Consider the following 26193-nt stretch of genomic DNA (forward strand, 5'->3'; position numbering starts at 1 on the left):
TAGCAATGGTATGTGTATGGCAGGGACAGCAGTCACTCACTCATTACCAGGGGTAAGCATCCACCCTGCTCTGCACTGCCAGATACCAATCCTGCACCAGTCTTGGAAAGACAACAGAGCATCCCCTCAGCTCTAGGGCCCCACACCGCATGGCCAGGATGCAAGAAAGCAGAAGGCATCAGAGACATGAGTGTGACTTGTGCTCAGTCCTCCTTCTGGCACAAAGTCCAAATTAAACTGACCCCAAGTTAGAGTTTCCCCTCAATCCCAATTTCACTTTTCCATCTAAACATGAATCCTCTTTTCAACACAAGACACCACAATTCATCTCCAGTTCATTTCCTCATCCAATTTCCTAGCCATATCCAGTCTGCAATCAGCTGCAGATCTTGGGTCACTTCTTAATCCCAGGGTTGTTTCTGCTCGATTTAGGCACTGTTTAGTGTTTAGATGAGCAGATGAGGATCTGGGATGGGATTTCAGGCTTGTATTTCCTTTGGGGAACAAAACATTTGTTTTTCTGTGCCGTGAAGATGTTATAGATACCATCCTGAGGCAGGTGCTAGGGGATTCTCTGAGAAAACATTAATTCAGCTTCATTGTAAATCATTTGTAATGCATATGATCTTGAAATCTTGCCCTAGTCATAAAGGGAAAGTATTTTTTCTGTAGATTCTGCTTCTCAAATAAAAACTTTTGTCAATATATATTAAATGTGTCAGGCCAATTTTCTGATCTTTACCCAATTCTGATCATCAAAAATTGTATTTCAATTTTACAAGATGATTTATAGGGGACTGGCCTGGCCCTGTGGGATTAAACCTGCACTCCTAACAAATATTTTGCTGATATTTCAGTCTGGTAGTAAGGACGGAAGCTTATTGCTTTTAACCCTGCTTCCAAGCAGTGTTGGATTCCCAAAGGGTTTCGTCCTTTATCCAGAAGGAAATCAGACTTGGATTGGGCTGAAAAACTCTTTTCTTTGAAGCCTGACACATCAGATTTACCAGATAGTGTTTTCTGAAGTTAACCTGGGAGGTCAACACCAACATAAAAGCTCAGTTATTGCTTACACTGTAGCCCACAGAAGGGGCCAACAGATGCCGAGGGCACTTTGCTGTGGGCAAGCCCAATGCTCAGATCTTACCACCAGCAACCATGGAGCTCTTTCATAGAAGGGTTATTGCAAAGGTGAAAAGTAAGGGTGAATTGTATAGTGTATAAAGCTGTCTTTGCTAATGAACAAACTCAAGCATTTATAGGAGAGTTTCAGAAAATACTGTTAGGTATTTACAAGTGTTAACAGATGTGTAAAACACAGTGGCACTCAGGAGGCTGGCAGCTGCTGAAATGCAGTGCTTGGTCGGATGAAGCGACCACACACTGTAGTGAGCAAAGAGGTAGAAATCAAACTTGTCAGCCATCACTCATTTGGCAGCTGCCTGGATTTCTCGTACTCTTCTCTCCTGTAAATCCTAAAAAAAAAAACATTACTCTAGGCTGGAATTAGGTCTCTGAAATACACAGCTGTTTTAGTGGAGTAAATGTAGTGGTGTTTTACAAAGAATACTTAAATAGGCTTAGTTCCCATAAAATTATGAAACTGGGGGAGAAAGGCACAAGGCCAGGTGAATGACTATTCATTCTTTCCCATATGAAAGGCAATGAATGATATCAAATACACAGATCAGGCAGAAATTTTAAAACAAAAACTCCAAGTCCACAAAAAAAATCAAAAGGAAAGTCCATTGGAAAAGATGCACATATTGCACACAGCACGCAGTTATTCTGTGGCACTTACCATAGGGCCCTGCAGAGGCCAAAAGTAAATATCAGTTCAAAAAGAGATTAGAGAAACTAATGGGAAAAAATGTCCATTAAGGGCCACTAAACACAGAGCTGGGGAAGTAACCTTCAGCTCAAGAAGTCCCAGAACAGCAAGTTGCTGGGAAAGGAAAGCCACAAAATGATAACTCTGCATTTGCCAGAATCCTCCATTCTCCCCTAAACCAAGCATCTGCTACTGGCTGTCATTAGAGATGGAAACCCGAGTGAGACAGTTGTTTAGTCTCACCAGCCTTGGCCATTTCAGGTTCTTATTACAACCACTGCCTCAGCTTTGCCATCCAAGTAGAGAGGGATCTTCTTCCAAAGCACCTTTCCATGCCTTGGCTTCTGTAAGCAGCTTTAGAAGAGGATTACCACTGAATCAAACATGTGGTTAGCATTTGGTCCCTTTTGCGCTGTGGAGGAACTCAGTGGAGTAGTACTTGCAATTGCCCAGGACAGAAAGAATATCTCCTGCAAGGAAGAAACTCCAAGGAGATCATGTGCTGACCTGAGATTGAAGATGATTTACCCAGCATCAAGGAGGATGAAGACCAAAGCTTGTAAATTCTATTTGTGTGGGAAAAAAGTCACAAAAACCCAAAACAGGCTGCAGGGTCGACCGCTGTTGCCATTTCAGTGATAAGCAGACAATCAGCCTGGATAAATCAAGATCAGAGGTACTGTATTTGCCTGTATTCCCTTCAGCCCCATATCTCCTTCCAGTTGCCTGGCTAATTCTCTGTAGATCAAGTAAAACTGTGTGAAATGGACTGTTGTGGAATGACTGATGGGGACTGTGGGTTTGGCTGTGCTGCTCCACACTCCCTCTCAAGTCATTAATTATGCCATCTGACATGAGCAGTGCTCTCAAGTTGATATTTGTGAAGTAAGTGATGAATTTTCACTCCTCTTGATAGCTCATTAGGACATGTTTTATCATGGGAAAATTTGCTGAGGAATTAATTATTCAGGCAAAAACATTTTTGTGAGCGATTTTATTTATTTATATATTTATTTTACCTTGGGTATTTCATTTCTGTGGTCCAAGAAAAATAATTGCTGCACGTCATGAAGGTGGCTACCATCTTGATACCAGTAATGTGCTGTTTATTTCTGGAGAGGAGCACAGAGTCAGAGCAGTATCTCTGCAGAAGGATGCCCAGGGAGCACTAAGTCTGTATTCTAGGCAGAGAAAACTAGTCCAAATGGCTGCTTTTGAGCAAACCCAAAGGCAAATTCTCTGTGAAGCTCAAACAAATGCCTCAGCCCATTCTACCAAATGGTTTAGCAAATGCAGTTTGCCCATTTAATACAGCAAATCAGCTCCAGGCTCTGGACCCTATTTTATGCAGATTTTCTGGTCTGTTTTCTTATTATATTACTCCATTGTTATTTTTGCAGAATTCTTGACCTGTGGTATTTGTCCTCTGAAACAAATAGAAAGAACCCAGACATCTTGCATATCATCTGGTGGTAGTTGCTGCAAGTACCACTTTTTGGGAGAGTGTTCTCATAATGATCTAAGAAGGTGTCTGCCTCTAGTTCAGAGGGATTATAGGTAAAGTACCTAACTGTCAGCCACCTGTCACATCTGCATTTCTTCACAGCTACTACTGTGGCATGAATCTCTCGGGGCATCTCATCAGGGAACATCTTGACATTCTCACTTTTTTTTTTTTTTCATGCAAATATTTTTTAAAGTAGCTCCATTCTACAAGGAAAGCTGTCTTGTCTGCGAAGAGGTTATGGGAGAGAAGGTGCCATGCTGACAGGCATTAATGGAGCAGTTATCAGGAAGCAACTGAACGTCATTAATATGTCCAGGTACAATAACCTCTGTATTGTGACACCCAAAGGAAAACAAACACATTCAAACCTTTTTGCATTCTGAACTGAACAAGGCCAGACCATGGCTAAAATGCAAATTTAAAAGAAAAAAGGGTGCTTGAGCTTTTCAGAGTACCATTAACCCTAACCCCACCTTGCAGCCTATGATAGCTATAACAGCTAGCAGGTAGATGGGCCCAAAATGGCACATTATTTACTCACTTTCCTCTCCTGTCCTCTATAAGAGCACAGAGGTAGTGATGAGAGTGTAGGACAAACTCAATCAAAGCCCTGATCCCAGGTTCTGCACAGGTGAAGAGTGCATTAAAAGACAAAGTTCAGGAGTGAATGTATATTTTCATCTGGCATCAAAAAGGTGTCAGAAAAGCATAGGAGATACAGACACTGCTTAAAAGAATAAAAGGAATGAAGGAGGCAGGAGGTGAGGGGCAAGATGACAGAAGAGATATCAGCGAATTAGGAATCCATGGAGTTCGAGCATTGAAACCCAGCCTGAGGAAAAATGTAATTCTGCCACACTTTAGATTAAATAGGATCATTATACATTAAATCAATATCTTACATCTGCAGCTTAATCTGTAACTGTCGAAGACTGTAATATCACCAGATACAGAAGTCGTGCAATCACTGAGGTCTTGTGCATCTGAACAGTGCTGGTTCTGCTCAAAACTTCAGAGCCTGTGCTTTCTGTACTTACAGGCAGCATCCTTAAGCCCTTTGTGTTCATATAACAAAGTCTGTATCAGTGCTCTGCTCTGTGTGAACTGCTTTTTTCCACCTGGACAGTCACACCGTTTCCCTCGATAAAACGGCTGTCCTGTGCCTCTTTCTAATATTCCTGCCTGCTCTCTAGAATGAGTGGCACCAAACAGAATCTACAGATAAGGTTGTGGCCTCACCGGCCACACAGCAGCAAAGCGCCTTGTGTTGTCCATGTCCCCTCTCTGTTTCTACTTCTTGCAGAAGGTGTGTTTAACAGGTAATTCTTATGATATAGTAGTTTTGGGGAAAACCTCTGAACTGTTTTCTTCTCAGGCCTTTACTGGCAATTGACACTTTGCAGAAGTGAGCCTGGCACTCGGGGGCTGGTGTAGGGGGTACCCAGCTCTTGCAACGCTGATGCTCTGACTCTAAGCCTTACGAAAACAAGGTTCAGGGTTTTTTTTTCCTGAAAACATTTCCCAGTTTTAATACAAATTTGGAGAAGAACTTTAGCCTTTGTTCATCTAGGTTTTCATTGTAAAAGCATTTTTATGTGCAGTCACTTACTACTTTGTATCTTAAGATGAAGCAATTCCTCTTTAAAATTCTCAAAGGGAAATTTTCAAGGTCAGTAATCAAGAATCCACCACAACAGCAGCTGAAAAGCAGAAAAAATTATCCCTCTGTAAACCATTTCATGTTTTTAAATGAGTCATCATTGTGATGAAAAAAGTTTTAGATTGAAGGGGGCGTTGTGTTACAAAGTATCTCTGCTGGCCATTCTAATTAAATGTATGTTGAATCATATTTTAGAAGACAAAAAAAAGCATCTCAAACCCCTGTTCAAGTAACCAGGTGCTACAAATAAGCATATCTCAATTTATTCCAACAGTGCTGCACTCTTTTATACCAAAGGAGGTTCTGACCCACATGTCCACCAGTTTCCATTCTGCTTTCATAGGCATATACTAAGAGCATCCAATACATAACATGCCAATTAATAGCATGTAGTTGTTTTATGTGTGACATATTATACCATGCATTGACTTTTAATCTCCTCAAACTAGCATTTGTCATGCAGAGTGAAAGTTTGATGTGAGAAATAGCCTCTTCATTTTCTCTGACAACTATTAACAGTGAGCTAGTCTTCAGAGCTCATGCTGCAGGCAACTGTTCCTGCCAAAAATAAATGCAAAGACTGAGGAGAGAGATCATTTGCAAAATTACATTCTGTCTCAAAAGTGAATAAATCAGGACAGAAAGGCAAATCCTTAATTCCTAGAGAGAGGAGAAACTTCAGAGTGACTATTTACCTCTAATGAGGCAGTGAGAAAAACAGAACTCAAAACATTAAGATGGGACTTTGCTGCTGTCCATAGATGGGACAATGTGGCTGCAATTGGAGAAAGTGGACTCTAAAATTATTCTGGATCCATATACTAAGGGTTAGACACAATTGTGGCTTCTCTGCCACATAATCAAGTCACAGTCTGCATTCAGCATCCTGAAGATAAGGTCTGTCAACCAGTGTAAAGTCCCAACACCAAATGCATATTGTGGAGGTAGCTGTGAAAGCTAAGAGCCAGCCGCAATAAAATACAGGACACAAATACTTAAAGGGAAATGAGGTGAGTATAGCCCTCAAATAGCTCTGGAGAGTATTGTAGCCTCATTAGTCACGTTGCTCATATGCGGAATAGAGACAAATGTTCCTCAGCTCACCTTCTTAGCTGAAGGCACTGGCACTAACAATTACAGCCAGCAAGAAGTCTGACCTGGTACATCTTCTCTCAAGGCCACTGAGAAAGAAGGAGAAATACATTTTCAAAAAGAAAAGAGTCTCAGATCGTCATATTCCTGGCTTGGTGCCTTTTTCAGCTCAGCAGATGAAACCACATAAACCAGGTGGTTTTGCAGAGCTCCATTTCCATATTTCAGTCCAAATCAAAGGCACCTGCCAGCTAATAACACTGGCTGGCCCCAGTTTATCCCATGCATGGATGCTGGGTATGCCCCAGTTGCTGTTGCTGGAGTTAGTTACTTGTAATCAACTGAAAATCGGATAGATTTACTTGATTTTGGAAACAACAAACCCATGGGCTTTCTGAAGGTCAGAGGACTCCCAAATGTTTCAGGTCACTATTCCTCTCTTATCATTACCCTCTCCTGTAATGTTACAAGTTGTTTGCAAAATGTAGTCCCTCTGAGGCTTTGGAAACATAAAAGGCTTGACTATGTATTCCCCTTCTCATTACAGTGTTATTTGTTTGCTGTGTGCAAGAATCAGTTATACAATGATGTGGTGGACTTTGTATTTAAAGGCCTGTACAGGGAGGATAATACCAACTGCTTGGATAAACCCTGAGGTGCCCACAAGTTACTGAGTAGATGAGATGTAGTTGTATTATGCAGCATTATTGCTAAGGGCTTCAAATGTTCTGTGGGATGCCATCAAAAAAAAAGAAGAAAAAATGGTGAATAAAAAATTGTAAATAAAAATGGAGTAAAAAAATGGTTAGCAAATCAGACATTCACATGTTAGCTCAAAATTATCTACTTTGGAGGTTCAAAGAGAGGTCCCATGTTGTGTCAGGGACACATGCATTTTACATTGATCAAAGCAGAGCTTTGAATACTTGACATAGGAGATGAAATATAGATCTGTGATCTGCAAAGCAAAAAGACAACAGCAATAATGAGACATCAAAATAGATCTGAATGTCACACTCCTGGGTGCAACTATAATGATACCTTATCCTGTGGCAGAGATGAAAAGACAGGGAATACAAGCTCATTATTGCAACAATTACTTTAACAAGCATGTAGAAAGGGGATTTGTTGGGAGTTTTGCTGTTTCTTGTCATATTTGGTATTCATTTTCCTTGTGATTGATCAACAGTTGACAAATAATGCCTTTTACTAAAATGCAGAGTATGAGCAAGATTTTCAGAGGTGCCTTGTGATGTCTGGTTGTCCCACCAACACTTTCCCTACACAAACAGTAACTAGGACATGTTACATGGCTCAAAGAGCAAAGGTAGATCTAACTAGCAGAGAAATTCATGTCTCTCTGCATCCTTCTCTGCTGCAATATCCAACGCTTACCCTTCAGAATGGGGAACTGAACAATCTCAAAAAAACACCCAACCCTTGTAGGAAGCTCAGGTTGAGAATAGAAGAACGCAGCACCCTAAAAATCAATCATGTGGCCTCAAAGATTTCTCTCCATTCTTTCAATAGCTACCAACTTCAATGCAACCCAATGCCTGTGGGACCTCTGATCCTCACCCCTCCACAAATGCAGAAAATACTGGAGGCAACACTACAAACAAAACAACTAGTAATGACTGTACAGTAGGAGGTCTAATATATTCACTCAACATCACTTTCTTCTGCTGCAAAGGCGAGACATGTCCGTTGACAGTAGCAGTTTCACATGGGCTTATTAATTTTCTGACAATCTCCCATGTAAATTCTTGTTGTTTAAGAATACGCTCTGCACCCAAAAAGTATAAAATTTTCTCTTAATTAGGAAGTTTCTGCATTCTGAAAAAAATGCTGCATAAATGTGAAATATTTCTATTAACATTTTAAGATGAATTGAGTGCTATATTGACATTAGAAAATGGACTGTATTATTTTTATACTGTGATATGCAAATATACTCATTGTTATTGCAGATTAGGAAACTGAATTTGCTAATGTTTTCTAATAATGTTTATTATATTTCTCTAACAAAAATACCCATTAAAATACCACTTAAAGAGCATAAAGACAGCAGACATCTGAAATTAATTCTGATTTTTTTTTGGTAAGCAAGTTTTAAAAAATCAAATCTGCATTTTTCTAGTTTTACAAATAGCCCACCAAATCAATATTTCAGGAGAGTGAATCAATATTTCAGTACACTGTGATATAAAGTAAAAAAAAATTGGTCTATTAACATCTTTTTATTAGCGTGTCAATTGCAGTGCACAAAATTTGCACATATGGGTAAAGAAATTGTTTCCTGAAAATGTGCAAATTGCTACTTCACTGAATGTAAATGAACTGCTAATTGCTCTTTGCAAACAATATTTATGCAAATTATACCCTACTATTACATGGCAGTGTGGAGTTTACATTTACATTTTTCACATTTTTTTTCTCTATCCATTTGACAGCGCCTGGACATCAGGACTTGGGTTATTACTCACTTTCTTTTCAAGACATTTTATGGAGACATGAATGGGTGAAGAATGGAAAAGGACCTGCAGATAGCAATATATCACGACCTAGAGGGACAGAAGACCTAACTCTGTTCTGTTATTCTGGATCACCACTCACTAAATGCAATAAATGATTTATAAAAAATTTGCCTTTTATTCTGTTTGCCTTTTGACCCACTATATGTTTGGAATTTATCTAAAAACAACATTTTTAAAAAAAGACTGTACTTTCAAATATACAGAAAATAACTTAAAGTAACAGACATCATATGACAAAATATTTAATTCAAATATATACATTCAGACCTGGAGAGGTGTTTTTACTGATGTTAATCTCACTGTAAGAGATGGCTCCTTTCCTTTTTTTCCTATTAATGTATCGTTAATTTGGAGAAAGCAAAACATCTGATCTAGAATTTCCCAGCCATAAACAAGAAGTGCATTTAATCACCTAAATAATAACTCTTTGTTAATATTCATGAACACCAACTGGAAATTTTCATCTTGAAGCCTTTAAAATTCCCTGTACACTTATCGATATTATGTTTCCTGAAGTGAAATGCTTCTACACTTGATATTAGTTTCCTCACCAACTTCAGCGGCATTCAGATTAACCTTGCATAGTGTAGTTTCTTAAAATTTATTTTCTTTGAGACACAGAAGTTGTGTCAGACACAACCCATAGGCAAGTGATGGGTCTCAATGGTTGGTGCAGGGGACAGAAATAAAGGCAAGTGGGGTGCAAAAGAGTGTGGGGGCATGGCTGTACAATGACCCCTAGTGCAGAGGACACCTAGTTCTAATCCCAAGGGAAAGGAACAATAAGCAAGATGTCCTACAGATATGAAGATAAGCACCTATTTGAAGAGGAAAGCACACAACAAGCAAGTTGCACCAGTACATCAAGAGATTGCGCTGGAGTATCTCTGAATATTTTTCACTTTGATCAGCTCTCTGTCTTTGTGTGCTTTCACACACAGTCACTTTTTTTCTCTCAGGAGAGATGGAAAACAGCAATCATCTTCCTTTTTCACAGAGCTTTCCAGGATGGGATACTTTAACTTTGCCTGAAGAAATGTATGTTTTTCTGTGTTGTTGGTAAAGGGATCCATGAAATACAGCTCTTACAAGAGGAGCATAAAACCTCTTCCTCCAGTCTGAGGAATTTCTTCTTTATCTCCAGTGCTATTCAGTCATCAGGTACTTCCCAGGGGAATTCTCAAAAATACCTCAAATCCAGCTCTTGGTTGGCAATTAGAATTTCCCAGGGCTTGGACACCTGACTGAGTTCCTTAGTGAGTTACCTCATCCCAGATGAGCTGCAGCAACTGCTTCTGTTTACACCATGAAATGTCTTAACTCAATCACACTAAAATCTTTTCATTCAAACTTTCTAGAGAGAGCTTTAACCTAATGTGGTTTATGAAAAACAAATCTCCTTTCTTCTTCCTGGTGCTCTCCTTTCCAATGCCAAACACACTGCTGCGCTTTGGGACCATAGATAGATGCTTGACGTTTAGCAGTGACTTGACTTCAATCTTCGGTAGCTGCCTTCAGCAAAACCAGTCTGCACAGGTTCTTCATAATGATGACGTGTAATCTCCTTGCACCTCATCAAACCTATATTGCATGAATACGAAAAAAGGAGTTAAAATTCTGCAGTTTAACTGACAGTTGAAATGGGCTTGGCATCTCGCAAGTAGTTTTCCAATTCCCATTTCTTTAGTTTTCTTGAAAGATGCTCCCCTGCTGCTGGAGTTGAGTCCTCTAGTAACACATTTTACCTTCAGTGAATCAGACTATGTTTATGATCACATTTTTAATTACTCCAGAGAACATCTGTTAATGCTCATTCATCTTCAGATTGCGGAACATTGTGAGAACCATATGGTTCCCATCTACAGAGAGGGAAAAGGTGTGTCAAACTCTTCCATCCATTAGCTCCTAACAAGATTCAATTTACATCGATGGTTGGGCACAGCTTTTGTGCCAGCAAGACAAGGGCTAGGACCCACAACCAGCACAGCAGGTACATCCCTTTGAGCTTCATGGCTCTCCAAGTGCATATCATAGCTGCAGGGTACCACAAGCCCACTTAGTCTTCAGAGCCAATCTTCTCTACTCCTGACACCTAACAGAGACTTGTCAGGGATGATAACAGCAACGTCAGTGTTTAATATTTATCAGTTCAGGTGTACTGAATTGCGCATCTTGTCCACAAAGGTAAAATCACATTCTCAACAGATTAATAACATTGATGCAATATTACATCAAGTAACAGTGAGGTAATAATACATCCTTGTCCATTCTTATTTTAAAAAACAATTGGTTTGTTTCTGTTTTTCTTTTGCTATTGACGAAGACCTAACACAAAGAGCCATCTGGGTTCTGCCCTTCCTCAGGCGCCCAGGACAGAAGTGCTCGCAGGATTCCTACTGATCTACTGATCACCTGTGCATAAAGTGATTGTAGAGGTGTCACCAAGGGCACACTTTGATCTTCAGGTTTTTATTGCTGGTGATGACATATGAGAAGACAAGGATGTTGTTTGCCCTCAGATCTGAGATGGAATTTCTAGTGCTGGCAATTACAGAGGGAAAAACCCAAACATATCCTTGGGAATACATGGCATCTCATATAGCAACCAGGGGAATACAAAAGCATATTGCTAGTTTTAAAGAAGATTTTTCTGAGTAGAACTGCAGTTTGAAATCCCTAGCGCCTACTAACACCAGTCTCCTCCTGAAGCAACAGCTTCCGAATAGTTTTGGTAGAAGGCATCAGATTCACTAATACCTCTCATACTGGCATAAAACCTGAGTGCAGTACACACAGACACACACCTCGAAGTTAAATTAGCTAGTTGGGTCTTCACTGCAGTCAGCGAGAACAGCGCCCAAGTGCAAGGGAAATACAGTTCCGAAATACATTAATATTTCATTATCCCATGACAAGGCCTGGACTCTCATCACCAAGGAGCAGGGGGAATGTCAGTCTCCCAGTATATGCCAGCTCCTCAGCATCATCACTCCTCTGCTGCATGCTTCTAGTATGGAGAGAGGAAAGATCTCGGAGATGGGGGATTATAAATCAGATCCACTTCAGAGGATATTTGATCATGCTTCACAACTAGAATTTCCTGATACTCTCTCTCTTTTTCTCTCTGAGGGCTACCTGTGCAAGGTGCTCTCCCTCGCATGCACTGCCATCTGCTCCCTCCAGTGCAACAGAACAGCAACATCAAACCGAAGCAGCCTCACATATTTTCTTGTTTTTTTAGTGATTCAAGAGAAATCAAAAGAAGAACTAGGTATACAAAAGCAGACCCCTAGTGACCCAGAAATTGCAAGGGAAGTGTTAGATGCCCAGACAGCAGTGGGGCTATGTACTCCACAGAGAAGCCAGTGCTCAGCGCCTAGGGATAATTAAGCAGGGAGGAGTGGGATTTCTGAAAGCTGAGAGTATCAAGTAAGAAGATGTCTGAATGAAAACAAAACATCTTGCAACTGTTTGCTGTTGTGTTAATTTCTGACCACTGGAGCAGAATATATGGCAGGGTAGAAACCTCCTGTCACCCTGGTCAAGTCTGTGCTTAATGGATAGCATGGGTGCTGCAGTGGCTGCTTGCATTGCCTTTCTTTCCCCTGTCAGGCTGCAATTCTATTGTTTTGTTTGACTTTGCAACAGAAGCTATTAGCAAAAATATGTTATGAGGAGTGCTGCTTTGCTGATGCAACTCAGGGTCTTCAATCCAGTGATAACTTCTCCAGTGCAGGATATAATTTGGAGGCCAATGCTGTCAAAACCCAGCTCACAAAACTCCAAAACATCGTGTAATTAATATAATTCATGCAAATGACAAATTAGGCTGCAGGGTTTTAGTTATTCCAGTAAAATCTACCTCTTTTCTTCATTTCCATTTCTAAGATGTAATCCTGGAGAAGTTTTAAAACAAATAGATCTCTGTTCATAAACATCCACCAAAAGTCAATGTTTGCTTATTTTTTTCCTAGAGCAAACATACAAATGACCCAATTCCAAAGGAAGGTGTAGCTTTAATTAACCTCAAATTCTAACATTTTACATAATGTTTTTTTCTGAAAGCCACTGTTTCTCTTGTAACCTATTGTTAGGAATGGTTGGACTCGATGATCCAGTGGGTCCTTTCCAACCTAGTGATTCTATGACTCTATTAACTTCCAGCTTATAATTGTAGGCCAGGTCATGTTCCTTAGCTCCTAAACTTTGTCTTTTTTTCCAGTGTATTTAGTGACACTTGGATAGGGTCCCACATTGCTCCTTTAGAGGAAAGTTTGATCTTCTCTCCCAAGCATCTCCAGGAAATGTTTTCTGTGGCAGGCAAAGGCCAGAAACCTCAATAGTGCATCTCTTCTCAAAGTCCTTCCTCTGCATCAAATCAGCTCCACCTCAGGACAGTATTACAGTGTCCCAGGTGTGGTATCCTCAACCAATATTTTCAGTTTTTCACATTTTTCTCCTCTTTACGGGGAAGAAAGTGGAAGGGGGGAAAACCCCAAATCATTTTGTTTTTCAAATACGTAAGCTAAAAGGACTTTTAGTGGCTGTGGGCCAACATATCTCTGTGGGCCAGAGATATGCATTAGATGATTTGCCTTATAGAATCATGTGGGTCATAGACAGAAACTTGAAAACTTGCTGAACTTCTCTCTCTTAGCATCCTGCCTGATTGCACGTTTCTATTCTCCCCATAATAGTATATAGCTGCATTTCACTCCCACTTACGGAACATTTAAACAATTTCAATGATGATTTCTGTTGGCTGGGCTTTATGTTGGATAATTTTTTTTATCTCCATAGTCAACTGCTGGTGGAAGAGACAACATTATTCAAACCACAAGATGTATTCAATTAAAAATACCTCCCAATTGACCTGGGGAATTCATTTATTTGTTTTATATTTGGTAATCCAGGTATGTAGACATCAATCAGTCATCTCTTTTCCATGCTAAAGAGTCTCAGACTATTTAAATGTTCCTCTACTCACCTTTTTTTATACTTATCTTCCTTGCTCCCTAAGGTGCAGGGCACACATATAAAACATTTTCAAGTAAAGTAAGACAGCTTCAAAGCTTGTTTCTACCCTCAATTCCCCAGCAGTGTGGCAGTAAAAGCTCCCAGCCAGGAGACGAAGTAAGGAAAGAGGTGAACAAGAGCTTTGCATTTTCAGAACCTCCCTCACCTTCCCCATTTTCAGGGAAAATTTCAGAGGCCTTGGTAACACACTGTGTCAGAACAGAAACATTGTGAATAAGAGTGAGTACCCTTTCCCAATCTGTTCTAATAAGCAGCTGTGAGGTAACTACCTTTGCTAGTGGGGGACTGACTTCCTAAAGTCCCTTCTCATACTCCTGGAAAAGCAGCAATTTTGCTCTCATTGTTCCTGCAGCAGGGTTCATATAAGAAATGCTCAGCAGGCTGCCTTCGTTTGAGTTTGATTTTGTACTTTTTATGGCACTGAGTGCCTTCATTTCAAATAAAAACCATTTTAGCTGAAAACATGTAACTGTTTTTTTTGTGTCTAGGAAACACAATGCTACAGTCCAGTCTTGGGCTCTAAATGTGCATCTATAAATATCTTAACCAGGCACTCAGCAACATGCTATTGTTCCTCCTGTAGCAGCAGATGCTGCCTCGAATTTGAACCTTGGAAGCAAGGAAAATGTGAAGTGGATACAGAGAGGGGACATATTCCTCTTCAGCTGATAACTCAAGGTTACTTCTCAAGTAAATAATGTGTTGCTAAAGAGATTTCTCTCTCTCTTTTCTGATAATAAAGTTGCTACATGCTGAATTTGACTGCTTTTCATTATAGAAGAGCTGATCAGGTCAGAATGTGGGCAGGTTCAATTTGTTGTTATGGTGTGAGCTTTCTGTTGTGCTGAGGGAGTTAAACTAACCTTCCACCTCCCCTAAGTGCAAACCACACAGGGAAGGTTTAGCAGAAAGCTGGCAAATTCTCCAGGCTTTCATTTCTGCAAAATATTACTGTATTTTCATGGGATTGAAGAAGGGATTGAATATCAAAACTTCAATATGCCACTAGCTGTGGTATCTTTACAAAATGAAAAAACCTCTCAGAGCCAAGGTCATCTCTGGTAGCGCAGGGCAGCTTCAACATACAATGCAAGTATAGCTGAGGGCAGCTGAAGATCCCAGATCCTGTTCCAAGCTGCTGGGCAGCATCTGACTGACCGACATACAGAGTTTCTATTGCCTCTGTGTGTTGATGGTGAAGAAGTACAAGTAGCTTTCTTTAGCATCCACCACATTCAACAGGTGTCACACTGCTACTTTTTTCTTTTCCGTTGGAATTTGAAGTTACTAATGAAAAAGAAAATTCAAACTAGCTTGACGAATTGATTTTACCCTCTAGGTATAAGTACCAACCCTCAAACTGGGTACTGAGTAGCCCATTACAGAAGCAGAGAGCTGCCTCCCACCCTCCAGATGCCTGCCCCTCTGCTAGATCTCCCAGCTTCATGCTAAGTGTCCCTGAGTTGTACCTGTACCCTTAATTGTTCAAAGGTACATCTGGACTGCTTTAGCAGTTTACTGCCTTGGGAAGGGGTGGTCCTGCTCTCTCCACCTCATTGCTTCTTGTCTCCCACTCTCCTTTCCACTCTTCTGATGTTTTCTTTCACTTGCCCTGGTCCTCAGAGGACCTCTCACTGATCTTGCACAGCTGACAGAAAACTAGGATAGCTAAAAATTGGGCCAATTTATATATATAAATAGAATATCTTTATATTTCTTTTCTTCCAGATGAATAAGTTATATCAGCTCAGTGAAGAGTCAGAGAAGCACTGTATCTAAGCCAAACAAGGAGCAAAGGACACAGGACTAAGCCTGAGGGTAGAAGAAATGAAACAGGACTGGCTCTGCCTGTCTTTAGGTCAGTGCAGACCTACTGGAAAGCCATGCAGAAAATGTCCTTTGTTAGTTAGGCTAAAGGAGCCAGGAATGAAAGGAAAGAGGTCGATAAGGACCTAAGCTGCTGGCTAGAAATATATGCCTCTCTCTTGGAAGGCAGCTGCCTTCTCCACTGCAGGTCTTAAGCGATCACACTGTGACAGTCTGGTTCTGCAAGTGGCTCATCCAGCAAGGTCTGGTGCTAATAAAAGTCTCTGAAATGGGATAATTCCACTCAATTTCCACAGAATTGCCCTCTTCTTGCAGGGCAATAAGATTTTTGGTGTAATGCAGAGGTGACACCTCATGCGGGAATTATCACCTGGGAGAAGAGGAGCAGAGAAGAACGCTGCCATGAGGGCATGACATCCTTGCATAGTGGATGCTGCTACAGCACTGGCAATCCTGGAGTCACCAAGACAGACTCTGTCCTTTGTGCTTCCTTCACTGTGAGTCTTAGTCCTCAGCTCCAGCACCGGGAGGAGGTGAAGGACTTTGCCATTAGTAAAAGGTCAAACCAGGAATGAATATTATGCTTACGGATAGAACTGAAATGGGGAGAGGCAGGATCACTGGAGGTCACAGAAGTGGAATGAACAATTTCTAATTGAATTTTTTTAAATGTTCCTAGGCTGCATAGAAAAAACAATTAAGTTGTATACTTGCACTAATATTTTAAGTTTGCTTTAATAGTCCTTTACATCATTATGATCAGTGCTGTGAGTGCATAAATATCTCCATCTCTTCAACATTTTCTTCTTGACAGGTTAGTTTTCTACCCGCAGAGATATTGATGAGACACTTTTGTGTTCCAGATATGTGCATTTTTCTGCATTTTCAAATAGGAACCACTATTATCTTTTTGCAAGCTGAATATTTTTTATACATCATTTAGTAGTGACTAATGTGTGCTTCAGCCGTGGGCTCCAAGGACTGTCATTTATCTTCCATAATGACCTCAAGTTCTTAAACAACCAGCAACACACTGGCTGCAAAAGATGATCACAGAAGGCTTAGTTACAGCGAATGGAAATAGAGCAAAATGTATACTGATACATTTCACTTTGCCAACAAAGAAAATCCTTCTTTCTCTTGCATGAGATGCAATATAAAGTAAAAGAAGGTTTTAAATGACGTAAAAACATACATTTTTATTTATGTTTCTGAAGTCTGTTTGTCATTTTGGGGAAAAAAAAGTGTAGCTTCAGTGAACACCAAAAAAAGCCTACAATAAACTTTCTGTTGTGCTGGCTGCCTGTGATTTTTTACTGTCACTGAATGTTTTCTGTATAAAGATTAAAAGCAACAATACTTGCATATATATGTAGGACAATACTACTGTGTCCACAGGACACACAGTATTAACGTAAAGCCAATGCTTCTATATGAAAGCAAATTGGACACAGTTTTCAACAGCAAAGTGTGTATCCTTTTAAATCAGATTAGCGTCACAGCTTTTTCAAAAGCTGACCAAGTTTGTGCCAGAGCATGCAGCCACATCTCCCGGATAGAAGCTAGTGAGTAATGAAATGTCCCCTTGGGTTAAACATGAACAAGAGCAATGGTGTTACAGACAGAGCTCACTCTTCAGAGCACAGAAGCTGAACTTTGGAAACTCCACCCAAGCTATGCCAGCTGCTGTGCTCAAGAAACAAATTCTGAGAGTTCTGTGGGTGGTAGGAAGCTATTGGATCCTTACAAACACATACATCGTGTTTCGAGCCATTTTCTGAGTCATTCCCAGTGGCAACATAGGCTCATTTTTTCAGGTGTTCTTAATGATTTCAAGTGCTATATTTGACCTGAATTTTCATGGGAAGGAAGGTCATTGCTTGTTTGGGTGTCTTCTTATAAGTATTTCCTCTCCTACAAGTTTTAATGACAGCTCAACAAATGATTTCCCTAGTGCCAAATAAGTTTCAGCTATGCAACAATTTTTCCACGTGCTTTCATATGCTATAAAACAGTTTTATCTCCATTCTGTGTCTTGGGCTTGAGTTATTTTTTAGTATCTTTCCTTCTATTAATAAAAAGCAATGGAGTGATAAGTGTCTGTCTTATGCAATACACATCACCATATATGTATATTTCTGCTTCCAATGGCGCAGCCACCTCTAGCTGTAGGCAGGCTCTATATAGCCTCCTCCTGTAAACAGGCAAACCTACAGAAGACATAAGCCCAGGGAGCCTTTCACCAGTACCATCAGCCAGGTGATGGGGCAGACTGTCTGCAGGGAGCATTCAGAACTAAATCTAAATAGAACTCTCTTTACCTTCTTTGGCAAGATTACCCTTTAGTAATGTTCACAGAAGTGCAGCATAAGTTTCCTAGTCATGCATGCCTATAATCAAAAGTATTATAGGTAGTATTGACATCAGCTGATTACATTAATGGTCAGATTTTACATGTGTAGACTTGGCCAGTGTGTAATTTCTGGTTTCAACTGCCTCTCAGTTTGCTATTTTAACAGTTTCTAGATTATTCCTGATGATCCTATCCACCTTTCCACACAAGCCTGTCCAAACTAGGGACGAGTATCTGATAAGGACTCTGTTTTGTTCCTGCCTACACAGATACCTTTCATTGCTTTTGGGCACAGAGGCCCACACCAGAAGATCAAAATTAACATCTTCTAAGCTGATTATTAATTCAGAATGGCTCATTTATGGGTTATATGCCTACAATATCCTGAAGAGACCAAAGAGATATGATTTTCTGAGGCTGAGAATCTGGAAACTGAAGACCATGAAGATTCAAAGCCCTTGAAATAAACTTTTCCCACCTTTAAAAGTTACTGCTTGAAAAACATAATTCCAAGGAAGCATGTTTTCATATTCCAGCTCGTGAGTGTGTTTGCCCAGGCACGCTTCTTTTGCTCCTCCGAAAATATGTTCACTGATAAAGACGGACAGCTTTTGAAAAGGAGTGTCAATCATTTTCAGAAATCTGATGAGGCAACTGTGTGCTTCAACATTTTTGCATGAGCCCAAGAAATGCTGAATTTGGAGAATATCTTTGTCTACATGTGTGTTTTGTAGCATCAGTAATACGTACCTTGGGAGCATTTAATCTATACTATCAACACTATTTATAGCTTCTGGAGTTTTACATGGCTAAATATAAATGCCAGCAATATTTTAAAATTAACATTGAAGCTTCCTTTGATTTAGAAGCAGAAGACAACTGGCAAAGATGGGATTGCAGTAAATTCATTTGCTATTTAGGGTCTGACTCTGCATGATGCTGATGTGCAGCAGGATCTGTATTTTCATTCTGAAGTCCATTGGTTTTCTTGACTTCCAGAATGCTGGAGTAGTCACAAGATCAGATCTGGTGACTGTTCTCCCTATTCTCTTCCAGAGTGATTTGAGCTTCACCTTTTCCTCCCGGTGTAGGAGCCAACAAGTGGTCTTTGCCTCAGAACATAACCTGCAGCTTAGCTGTCAGATGGATAGGTAAGTCCATCTCCATTTATTTCTCCACCACTGTGGTAACATCATACAACCAATGTCAGCAGAGAGGCCCAAAAGGGGTGACCAGTTTCTTTGAAACACTTCCAAACCACACAAGTGTAGACCTTGCTTTTGTCAAAAAGGCTTCTTACCACCTGGAGGTCACCAAAGGATTGGGACAAGTCATGGGCATCGTGCAAGATATCACCACCATCAATTAAAGAGCATAACTGAATGATGATGTCCAAAGGAGAAGGTTCAGCCTCTGCTGTGGACTGCTCTGGTGTTGCAACAAATCATTTGCAGCCCAGGAGTTTTGCCTGAGAAAAGATTACAGGATCATGGTCTAACTTTTGTGAATCATCTCAATAGATGAAAACACTATCCAAGATGAAGACACTCAATAACACTTGTTCTGAACTGGTAAATGAGTTTCCCAATTGTTGTGCTACCAGAAAGTTGTCTGAGAAGTGAAACATTCTCCAAGACCTTTGGATCACACAGTTAAGCCACTCTAATGATCACTGCACTGAGAGAGGTCAATCTTTGTCCCCCCAGCCTCCCTGCATTCTTTTTCCCTGCTCCCAGCTGTGTGTTTCTACTTCTCTTTTTGTGACTGGGGTAGTTTTCCTGGTCCTGGCTGTATTGATTGAACTCACAAACCTGGCAGAAAACTAATTCAGAATAAAAAGCTGTGTTGGCTCATGCAAGGGTGAGGCTGACAGACTAGGGTTGCTGCTGGAGTGCAGATGGGGGTGAGGAGTTAAAGAGAAAGGTGAATGGGAAAATTCTTTTTTTCAGTGAAAAATCAGTCACTGGGTCATCTCAACTGTCGTGTTGTCTTCCATTGATAAAGGGATATTTCAGTCTTTCAGACAACAGCCAAAGTCTCTTTTATACTCATTCTTTCAAATATACTACAAAGTCAAATAAGCTAAGAACTTTGGCAGTAAGATATTTTTGGCACTACTCCATAGTTATTGTCTCTACAGATATTCATGCTAGTAAGGCAGGACACAGAATTCTCCACTGTTCTTAGTTCATCTCTTTCTACAAACAGGTACAGTTACTTAAACTCAGGAAAATAAACATTTCCTTTCTTTTGCCAAACACTTGATGCAGCCAGTAATACAGCCCTGCCCCATCCTTCATGATGGCAGCCTGTAAGCACCGCTGTTCCTTGCAATCAGTGGAGTATTACTAACATATAACCTTCATTATAAAGTGAATACTAAATTATATACAGGGAGAATTTCCCCCTCCGCCTCTTTACCACCAGTAAGTAAAAGGAGCCCATCTTTCACAGGCACCTCAACGAGCTATAGTTCATGCCTGGGAGAAAATTACAGGACAGCTTTTATAGCAATTCAAGCAAGGGATCCCCACTATGCAAATAAAATACAGCACATCCATGCAACAATTCATGACAGCCCTGCTCAGTATTTCATAGTAAGGATGGGCAGTGGGTGGCTATGGGGAGTCCTTCAGCCCCAACAGAGCCATCAACAGATTGCACATCTTCTGTGTTCCTGTGTGAGTTTCTTCAGTGCATGGGAGGCTACAAATAGCAGGAAGACGAGATGGCACCTATCATGTCCATTCATTGACTTCTCTTTCCATGCTGTGGTGCCTGAGCTCAGACAATGTTTTTAGACATTGAGTTGTTCAGGTTATAGACCATGCTTTCCACTCAGTCAGTGTGTTCTGCCTCTGAGCCCTGCTAACAGCCCCTGATATTGTTTATAAAGAACTGCCCCTCCTGCTTCAAAATGTGCAAAACTTTCAGGCACTGAATGGAGACAGCAGACATCTGATATAATCAGATATTTGCTACAAGGTCTTCATTTAACGTGAACATAAACTGCAGGGCTTTTCTCTTTTTTCCTCAGGAATTATTCCTGTTTTGCATTCCAGAACATTTGTCACCCTCGTGAATATTAATTAAAAGTTGTAATTAATTAAAATGTCAATTAATTCCTTTATTTTATTCTTCAGGGTAATCTTGTATTCTGTGCAAGAGAGAGCAGCAAGCAAGCTTACAAGAAAGAAATAAAACAAATTTCAGTACAAGTACTGCATCCCTAAAAGAAGAGACTGGCCAGCATTTGGTCAGGGGGGAGAGTTAGGGTTATGGAGCACATCCATGAAGGCAGACAGACAAGCACGTCTTAACAGTTTGGGGACCACCTATGGCCAATTTATGAGTTCCAGCTGTGATTTTACGAGTGCTCTGTGCATTTACAAGTTGTGATTGTCATTTATTGTAGGCTCATAGCTTATGTTAAGGAGAGATGGGATTGTGACTCAATGACCATTTCTGAAATAAGAGGGTGTCAAAACCATAAACAGTGAGCAGCCACGCGTTAGCAGAACAACGTTTGGTTATGGTCTCAGCAAAACTGTATTTCTAAACCTAAATTCTACCAGGGCAGAAACCAGGCAAGAAATCAACAGTTTGGTCACTGTGATCACAAGGAAGGAAGGGGTTTGAAGCTGAAATTAGAGAGGATTTTCACAAGATTTGAAAAGTTTTTGACTCAATGCAAATGTGAATATGGGGGAAAAACAGCAAGAGACAGCAGAAGTGCAGGAGCTATCACGAAGAGCATGTACAAAGGAGTTCATTGTGGGATAGCAACAGCCTTGCTATGTTGTGTAGAACTATCCCAGGTGTTGCTGAAACACACACACACAAAAAAAAAGCATGTTGGTATATTTTCACATAGAAATTGAAGAAAAGTGAACTTCCTAGTGAATGCCACTAGGGGAATCATTATTTTTTTGGCTGCAATATGGGAATCCTTACCAGTCCCTTCCATGGACACTGCAGCTAATCTTTAACTTGTTTTGGAAGGAGAACATTAATCACAGCATTAGCCAAGGGACTTTAATAATACAAGGATGAAAATTCCCATACATGTAAAATCAACATATTGGCATGTTGTTTACCTGGAACTGTTGATCTTCTGCTCTGTTATTGTTCCATTTCCTTGCAAAATTTCTCAGAAACCATAGTTATTGTAACTTGCTTCCTCCTCTTCCTCTCTAGGGGCAGTTCTTTCCAGATCAAGGCAAACAAAGAGTTTGCACAGCATCCTCACCAGACGTTATGAAATAACTGTTTTGTTGACCTTTCCTGTCAGCTCACACAGATGATTCTGTTGAGAGAGCCTTTTAAAAATGTGCGTTTGCCTTTAATAATAACTTAGTACAAACCGCTGTGCAATGTAAGTATAGCCTCTCCTCTGTTCTGTATTTTTCTAAAACCAGTTACATCATCACCACAGGCAGGATTTGTCTGACCAAAAGGAGATGTCGGCAACATGACTTCTGTATTTAAGCAAGTCACCTTGAGTCTGTCTGTGGACACAGAAGCACTTCCAAGGCATCATTCATCTTGTTCCAAAATAGATGAGATGAACCATGGCCTTAAATACCTTTTTTTCCATTCACTGCAGCAGAGTTATTGCATGAACAGCTCAGAAGCAAACATAGTTGTTACAACCCAGGTGACAGGCAATTTTTTCTATATGTCTTTATTTGACAGAGAAAATCCAAGAAATCAGCCTCATTTTTGCTTCTGATTTTGCATCTGTAATCTGTAATGATCGAGATTTCCATAATACAGGAACACTGTCATTTGGGTAAAAGTAGATAACTATTTTTCTTTCTGCTAACTTTGGATTTTATTAAAAAATTACAGAGGTAAAATATAATCTGAGATCTCTAAGGAGCTTTTCTAGACTGTACAAACTCTATCATGTTTTGAAAATCAGCCTGTCCTGTGACAGGGTTACAGGTAAGCCTGCAGAAATCATGTGTTGGATTTGCCCATGTACAAATCCACTTGGGAGTTACATTCACCTAACAGAGAAACAAGGAGGTATCATGACATAGTCGCAAAAATCGCCAACAGGAGTTTAGCCAACGAGTTTCTCTTAGTGAGATCACTTCTGCCTCTTCCCAGATCATAAAGAGGGAAGGTGCTTTTCAAGGTGGGGACTTCAGAGATTTTAAGTTTCAAAGACTAGGTTAGGAGATATGCTCAAACCAACACTACTGCTGAGAAAGAGGCATTTAAAACTTGCTTACATGAGATGCATCTTCTGAGTTTAAGTTCTAGCAGCTAAGCACTAGAATATGCTGTCTCCAAGGCTTCAGCTTTAGATAAGGATTCCTTTTTCACAAGGATTTTTACAGTGAGAGTGGGTTTTCAAAGGTAATTAAGTCAAAAAACAGCAGGAGTCTGGATTTCATTAGCAGCTACTTCTATGGATAGGCTGGCAGATCCTTTCACATATAACCAAAGGCATAATGTACATCTCACATACAAAGGAGATGGTATTTGCAAGGTAGGCTGCAATTCACACCAATCTTCATGTAAGCTAGATCACGGCCAGATAACTGAAGATTACTGGAGTGCAGCTCAGGCAGTGCGTTGCTTTTGCTGTCGCCTCCAAACAGTCCCTGTCCCCACAAGTTCTTTCCCTTATCTTTTGAGACAATCCACCCAGACAATGCCCACAGAGTAGTGGGAAAGCAAAGCACAAGATGATTGTCTTGACAGGACTCTTTAAATAAGGTCAATTGATGGGAAAAGTGAGCACCTGCCTAAGACTCCTTACTCTGGAAGGACCCAGACTAATTTGCTACACATTCTTATAATAATATTTGTCCAAGCTTCCTCCTGTGATGGCAAAAAATGATCGTCTGATTGGGGAGGGCAGAGCAGCAGATTAGCACACAGCACACTGAATAACATCCCAACATCTGCTGTCACAGATTTGCTGACAGCTGTTTCTGCAGAGTAGCTGGAAAATCTGATAATCCTAAACATGAAATTTCTTGTTATCTGTGCAAAGGCGAGTTCCAGTCTTTAATATGACCCTAAAGAATGGTCCACAACTTTGAGTAAGTGCTGCCAGCTACACCTGGACTTGTTCAGCACCTCCTCTGAGAACATACAGCTGAACACAGCTGCACCAGGGCTGCCTCCCACAAGGTGACACATGGGGAAGCACTTTTGGTCCCCAAGGGATGTTTGTCATACTCAATGGTTTAATTCTATTTGCAGCTTTAGAGTGGGTCCAGTTGCAGGCACTCAGAGGAATGACATGGGCAGGGATGGAAACCAGGCACAAGACTGTTTGAAGAAGACTGAATTCTGCTGCTCTCAGTCTATGCTTAGCAGAAAGATGCCGATGGAGTTTTACCAGGGCAGTAGTGCTGACAAACACTCCCTTTCTAATAAGGTAAGCCCTATGTTGAGGTCTAATATAACATTTGGTGGCTATAATTTATTTTAACTTCAATGGTTAAGAATGAGAGCAGGTCTGAACTGTCAAACTTTTTGCTTAATTACCTTTTAAAGCCTACTTTCACTATAAATGACACACAAACATGAGTAATAGCAAGAGCCAATCCTAATAAGAATTGTGAGTTTTTGCAAATCACAGTTATCTGCATGGCAGCCCACAATCAATGGTAACACCAGAAATGTGTGAAATCCTGAGTACATGCATTACTTAAGAGGCCCATTAAACACAAATCTCATTCTTGGTTTCACAGGTTAGTGAGTAGCTGGTATGCCCAAATGATGTTTCACAGCCAGATAACACCAAGGGATAAGAAGGAGTTCCTGCTCTAGTGAGTGAACTGGGCACTGTCTGACAATTGGGATCATGCATAACTTTTTAAAACACAAAAATTCTGAAGACAAAGGTTTCTTCTCTGTGAAAAGCAGTATTAAAAATTACCAAGCACTGTTTCAGCAGGTCTGTCAGGTGGGCAGAAAATGGGAATATTTCCACTCTTGGTATTTTGCCAGTTAAGGACACAGTCCTGTGGTGCTGCCTGTTCCCACACCACTTTGCATTTTGGATTTGCCACTGGTGACTCATGGGGATACTTCTCCAAATGCAAAAAGCTTGATGCTTTGCTCACTTCTTAGTCTGTGCTCTTTGCATGTTACAGGTCAAATTTATGCCTCTTCAGCTTCTCCTCCTCTTGCGTAAAGACTGCCAATGCACTAGCAACTGGTGGCTTTGTTTCCCCAAACATCTTAGCTCCTGTCAACAAGGCAAATTTGAACCTGCCTGACTGCATTGTCAATGAAAGCTGCTGTCCTCTTGACATTTACCACATATCCAACTGATGCAAAATAGACACCAAATCTTATATTTGGTTGCTCCAATGAAAAAACAGATGCCAATTTTAGAAGCCTAAAAGCTGATTTTTTTAAGTTAAATGTGTGTGGCTGATGTATTAAAGCTGCATTTCACAGCCAGAAAAGCAAGTGAATTAAAACTTTTCAGGTTCTTGGGTATTTATGTTGTCTTTGCATCCACAGGCACATTTCTCACTTCTTCCTTTTACCTGCCCAACCTTTAGGGAGAATGAGGAGTGTGAAACAAAGCAAATCACATATATATCTCCTTGAAAAAGCAGGGAACTGAAAAACAGAAGGAAACCGCACTTCGGTATTTACATACAGAAATTAACACTGTTCCCAAACACACCTGAATATCTCCCATTCACGTTTGTGCTATAGCAGTGGCAGCACAGACCAATTCACAAGTTGTGTGGATTCTGTAAGAGAAGGTCTGTGTTGCGAGGTGGCACAGACCTCTTCCTGTTACCTTGCAGTGACAATGACAACGTGTGCTACAAGTAACCTGGAGACTCCCACACAGTGTCTTGTGGTCACCAGCACCACAGAGCTCGCCTCCAAAGATCTCATCACACAGCTCAAAAGAGGATGAATCAGCCCTGAAGGCACAGGAGACTCACACAACAAGAGAGTCTGCACATAGTCTCTGCTCTTTCCCAGGTCTAGTTCACCATACACTGGGCATATATCCCACAACAGTGTGGAACCAGGGCTGTACATCTCAGTTCTTCCCAGTAACAAATAAATCTGTCAGAAATGTTGTGCGAACATAAGAACATATTCCCCATACAGCTACGGTCTGATCTTGGAAGTGGAGCAGTCCAACAGAAGTTATCATTACTGTCATGTACCTTAGATCATAATTAGTCCCTACACACAGGTTAATGTTTGGACCTTTCAGCTTGGTCAGGGACTTATTTTTTTTTAATTTCAGGAAAACATATTTTATTTCATTAGTTTATTATAGTAATTATTTTTGTTATTCCACATTTTTAGTGCTTTGTAATTAAGCCAGGGGCTGTGACAGAGTAT

Source organism: Cuculus canorus, chromosome 5 (genome assembly GCF_017976375.1).
Source record: "Cuculus canorus isolate bCucCan1 chromosome 5, bCucCan1.pri, whole genome shotgun sequence".
NCBI classification, from domain to species: domain Eukaryota; kingdom Metazoa; phylum Chordata; class Aves; order Cuculiformes; family Cuculidae; genus Cuculus; species Cuculus canorus.